A 6,007-nucleotide genomic window follows, 5' to 3' on the forward strand; every position below is an offset into this window, starting at 1 on the left:
CGCGAAACACCGGGAATACTTCCCGGATGTTTCCCCCCTTAACCGGTACCACCTCATACCACGTTAGGGCACGCCTAGCATCGCTTCTTGACATGTCATGCATCGATATGCATCTGTTTACTTGGTATTCATTGTTTCTTCCCCCTCTTCTCTCCGGTAGACTACGAGACCGACGCTGCTGCTGCCCAGTTCGACTACGGAGTTGACGACCCCTCTCTCTTGCCAGAGCAACCAGGCAAGCCCCCCCCTTGATCACCAGATATCGCCTATTCTACTCTATACTGCTTGCATTAGAGTAGTGTAGCATGTTACTGCTTTCATTAATCCTATTCTGATGCATAGCCTGACATTGTCGCTACATCTGTTGATACCTTACCTGCAATCCTAAATGCTTAGTATAGGATGCTAGTTTATCATCATTGGCCATACATTCTTGTCAGTCTGCCTTGCTATACTATCGGGCCGTGATCACCTGGGAGGTGATCACGGGTATATATTATACATACATACATACTATACAGATGGTGACTAAAGTCGGGTCAGCTCGAAGAGTACCCGCGAGTGATTCACGGATTGGGGGCTGAAAGGACCTTTGTCCCGACGGCCCTCTGTGTGGATCTTTTGTGGCGGAGCGACAGGGCAGGTTGAGACCACCTAGGAGACAGGTGGGCCTGGCCCTGCTCGGCGTTCGCGGATACTTAACACGCTTAACGAGATCTTGGTATTTGATCTGAGTCTGGCTACGAGCCTATACGCACTAACCATCTACGTGGGAGTAGTTATGGGTATCCCGACGTCGTGGTATCAGCCGAAGCATTTCAGACGTCAGCGACGGAGCGGCGCGCGCCGGATTGGAACGTAAGCCTGCTCTTGTATTAAGGGGGCTAGTTCTGCTTTCGGCCGCGTACGCAACGTGCAGGTGTGCTATGGGCGATGGGCCCAGACCCCTGTGCGCTTAGGTTTAGACCGGCGTGCTGGCCTCTCTGTTGAGCCTAGGTGGGGCTGCGACGTGTTGATCTTCCGAGGCCGGGCATGACCCAGGAAAGTGTGTCCGGCCAAATGGGATCGAGCGTGTTGGGCTATGTGGTGCACCCCTGCAGGGAAGTTAATCTATTCGAATAGCCGTGATCTTCGGTAACAGGACGACTTGGAGTTGTACCTTGACCTTATGACAACTAGAACCGGATACTTAATAAAACACACCCTTCAAAGTTCCACAGACAACCCGGTGATCGCTTTTCCGCAGGGCGACGAGGAGAGGATCGCCGGGTAGGTTTATGCTATGCGATGCTACTTGGAGATGCTACTTGGAGATGCTACTTGGAGGACTTCAATCTACTCTCTTCTACATGCTGCAAGACGGAGGCTGCCAGAAGCGTAGTCTTCGACAGGATTAGCTATCCCCCTCTTATTCTGGCATTCTGCAGTTCAGTCCACTGATATGGCCCCCTTACACATATACCCATGCATATGTAGTGTAGTTCCTTGCTTGCGAGTACTTTGGATGAGTACTCACGGTTGCTTTCTCCCCCCTTTTCCCCTTTCCTCTCTTCCTGGTTGTCGCAACCAGATGCTGGAGTCCAGGAGCCAGACGCCACCGTCGACGACGACCCCTACTACACCGGAGGTGCCTACTACTACGTGCTGCCCGCTGACGACGACCTGGAGTAGTTAGGAGGATCCCAGGCAGGAGGCCTGCGCCTCTTTCGATCTGTATCCCAGTTTGTGCTAGCCTTCTTAAGGCAAACTTGTTTAACTTATGTCTGTACTCAGATATTGTTGCTTCCGCTGACTCGTCTATGATCGAGCACTTGTATTCGAGCCCTCGAGGCCCCTGGCTTGTATTATGATGCTTGTATGACTTATTTTATTTGTAGAGTTGTGTTGTGATATCTTCCCGTGAGTCCCTGATCTTGATCGTACACATTTGCGTGCATGATTAGTGTACGATTGAATCGGGGGCGTCACAAGTTGGTATCAGAGCCGACTGCCTGTAGGAACCCCCCTTCCACACTCCTTGGCCGAAGTCGAGTCTAGACATTACAAAAACTTTTACTAACTTGGCTGTGTGCCTTACGGGCCCACGTCGCCATCGGGTGGTACTAGGATCTTTTACTTCTCGACCTTTGCTCTGGGACTCTGAACTCTTTTCTACTCGGGTTAAACGAAATTACTAACTCTAACATTAGGATCCCGTTACCACGTTCACCCCGAAGTTGGATAAGACATAGTTATTCTGTAGGATAGCATTTTGAATAGTGCCCGTGTTGTCATTTGACTCCATTGAAACATCTTTGTTTTCAGATGGAACCCGCGAGGCAGGTCGTGCGCCACACTGCGGCCATTGGTGCCTCAGGATCACCTGCTGTGCTAGCTGATATGATGACCTATCTGGGTTATCGCTGGCACCCTGAGTACACCGTCTACGAGGAGTACCAGGACTTTAACCAGGAGCAGTACCGTGCCATCGTCCACCTCTACTCTCGGGAGTATGAGTCCACTACCGTGCTGCACACCGCTCATGGTGTTGGAGTGACCATCGAGATGGCAGTCCACGATGCGGCTCATGCTGCTCTGACACGTCTTCGTGGAGAGTACCAGGCATTGGACACTTCTCCTTTCAGGCACGTTCCTATCGCATCTGACGTTGGTGCGGAGGGATACTACACTGCCGCCTACTCCACCGTCACCCGAGAGCCGTTCCACCATCAGCGCCTGGTTCTGCATGCTGATGGGCTGGACCGAGCTAACAGAGCTCTTCGCCACGAGTTGTACACCACTCGTCAGCACCTTTACAGGGCTCTGACGCGGTTGCACCCCTTTGTCCGGTCTGGACAGCTGCCGCGTTCTGCGATCTACCCAGCCAGGACCGTGATGCCCCACGGTGTCGGATGGCCAGAGGTGGGAGGCTACTCTCCCGCACTTGGCCCTTTTCTGCCACCGGGACGTCGGATTCAGCACCAGAGTATACGCGGCCCCCAGGTCACTGACGTGGAGGACTATCCGTTGCCTCACTACCAGCTGTCAGGTTACAGCTACCTTCACAGTACCTCCTGGGACTGATGTAGTCTTGTTCATTAGTCTTAGATGCACTCGCGAGCCTGCGTGCCGCCTATGATGACTTAATCTATGTACTGAACTCTGTGTATTGAACCCTATGTCCGACCCCTTTTGTAAGTTATGCCGACTATCTATGTGGTATCTGTCGTGCTCCTTTCATTATGCATGTTTCATCATGAATGACTCTTGTCTATGCTAATTTCTCAATACTGAACTACCCCTGTTATATATTAGCAGGATGGTTAGACCAGCTGGTCGTGGTCGTGGTGGCAACTTCCCACCACCGCCTGAGTACATGGCTGGTATGATCCAACAGCTTGAGATGAATCGCCAGTTCATGGAAAACATGATGGCTCAGTTTCCTCGCCCCAATATGAACCAGCATCCAAACACAACAACTCTGCAGGATTTCATACGCCTCAACCCAAGTGTGTACCGCAGCTCAACCCAGCCGCTGGATGCTGATGACTGGCTCCGTGACATCACCTATGAGATGGAGTCTGCTGATGTAGCCCCTGCCAGCTATGTCACTTTTGCTTCCTTCTTCCTGAAGGGACCCGCAGCTCAATGGTGGGACAGCCACAGGCGTACTCTGCCAGTTGGGACAATCATCTCCTGGCCAGACTTTCAGGCTGCCTTCCGTGCCCGCTTCATTCCTCAGGGAATCATGGACAAGAAGAAGCGTGAGTTTCGAAACCTCACCCAAGGCAACAAGACTGTTGAAGCTTATCAGCGGGAGTTTCTGGACTTATCCCGCTATGCTGAAGAAGACATTGCAACTGATGCTCGCAGACAGGAGAAGTTCCGTGAAGGCCTTCAAGCTGACATCAAGCTCGCACTTCTAGTGCATGACTTTGCCGATTTCGCCACCTTGGTGAATAAGGCCATCAATGTTGAGACTGGTCTTCAAGAACACCATAGCTCTCAAAGGCGCAACCGTGACACGGGCTCATCTTCGGGCCCGCCCTCGCAGAAGCGTAAGATATGGATCCCGAACAGCATGTACCGTCCAAATGCACCAGCCCTAAGGCAGTCTTACGCTGCACCTCGTCTGCCTACTGCTCCAACTAGGCTGCCAAGGCTTCCAGCTCCGCCACCCCAAGCTCCTGTTCCCACTCCCAATAATGGCCTGTGCTACAAGTGTGGTCAACCAGGTCACCGTGCTAGGGATTGCATTCAGAATCAGAATCAACTGGCCCTTCCAGCCGCTGGCCGTGGAAACAACCAGGCCCGCAACGACAATGCCAAGTCTTATGGCCGTGTTCATGCCAACCACATTGATCTGAATGAAGCCCAAGACCAGCCTGCTACTGTGATGGGTACACTCCTCGTAAATTCAGTACCAGCATCCGTTTTATTTGATACAGGTGCATCGCATTCATTCATGTCAGAAGAATTTGCATACAAGCACGATGTTAAATTTGAGCAGATGAACACTTCGGTAGTGGTAAAAACCCCCGCGGGGCAATGTCAGACCTCCATGGTTGGCATTGACGTCCCTGTGGAAATCGAAGGGTTGGAGTTTCGTGCCTCGCCCATTATACTGAAGTCGTCTAACATTGACCTCATTCTGGGAATGGATTGGTTAAAGGTGCATACTGCTTCTATCGTTTGCGCCACTAAGACCGTCCATCTGCTACACCCTTCTGATGAAATAATTAGCTACGATGCTCATCTGGTTCGTAATGCCGAGGCCAGGCTTTATGCCTTAAACGCATTGAACGTTGCACCACTCAAGGGCATTGAAAACATTCCCGTCGTGCGTGAATTCCTAGATGTCTTTCCTGAAGAACTCCCAGGGATTCCCCCTGCTAGAGCTGTCGAATTCGTCATCGACTTGAAACCAGGCACCACTCCTATAGCCAAGAGACCCTACAAGATGCCGCCGCATGAACTCCTTGAGCTTAAGGAGGAAATCGATAAATCTCTTCAAAGTGGTTTCATTCGTCCAAGTTGCTCTCCTTGGGGAGCACCTTCTCTCTTTGTCAAGAAGAAAGATGGGACAAACCGATTGGTCCAAGACTACCGTCCTATAAATCAAGCTACCATTCAGAATAAGTATCCTCTTCCTCGGATCAATGATCTGTATGATCAATTGGCTGGATCATCAGTGTTCTCTAAACTCGACTTGAGGTTGGGTTACCATCAGATCCGTGTTCGTGAGGAAGATATCCCCAAGACCGCCTTTGTGACTCGTTATGGTTCATACGAGTACACCGTCATGTCTTTCGGCTTAACCAATGCTCCAGCCACCTTCTCTCGCCTGATGAACTATATATTCATGGATTACCTCGACAAGTTCGTCGTGGTTTATCTGGATGATATTCTGGTATTTTCCAAGAACGAAGAAGAACATGCTGAACATCTTCGCCTCGTGCTGGAAAAGCTACGAGAGCATCAACTTTATGCCAAGTTCTCCAAATGTGAATTCTGGCTTCCCGAAGTAACCTATCTCGGGCATGTCATCTCTAAGGATGGTATTGCCGTCAACCCTGAACGAGTTCAGGCTATTCTCGATTGGACTCCTCCGAAGAACGTTAAGCAAGTCAGAAGTTTTCTCGGTCTCGCCAGCTACTGCCGTCGATTCGTCGAGAACTTCTCCAAGATTGCCAGGCCTCTGACTAACCTATTGCATAAGGGCGTCAAGTTCCAATGGACAGACAAATGTCAGGAAAGCTTCCAGGCACTCAAAGACAAGTTGACTTCTGCCCCAGTACTAGCTCCTCCTGATACTAAGAAGGACTTCGTCATTTACTGCGACGCTTCCCGTCAAGGACTAGGCTGTGTCCTAATGCAAGAGCGCAAAGTGGTTGCTTATGCCTCTCGGCAATTGCGCCCTCACGAGGAGAACTACCCAGTTCACGACCTCGAACTTGCTGCTGTCATTCATGCACTAAAACAGTGGCGACATTACCTACTCGGTAATCGTTGCGAGATCTTCACTGAC

The sequence above is a fragment of the Triticum aestivum genome, chromosome 1B (genome assembly GCF_018294505.1).
Source record: "Triticum aestivum cultivar Chinese Spring chromosome 1B, IWGSC CS RefSeq v2.1, whole genome shotgun sequence".
Classification (NCBI taxonomy): Eukaryota; Viridiplantae; Streptophyta; class Magnoliopsida; order Poales; family Poaceae; genus Triticum; species Triticum aestivum.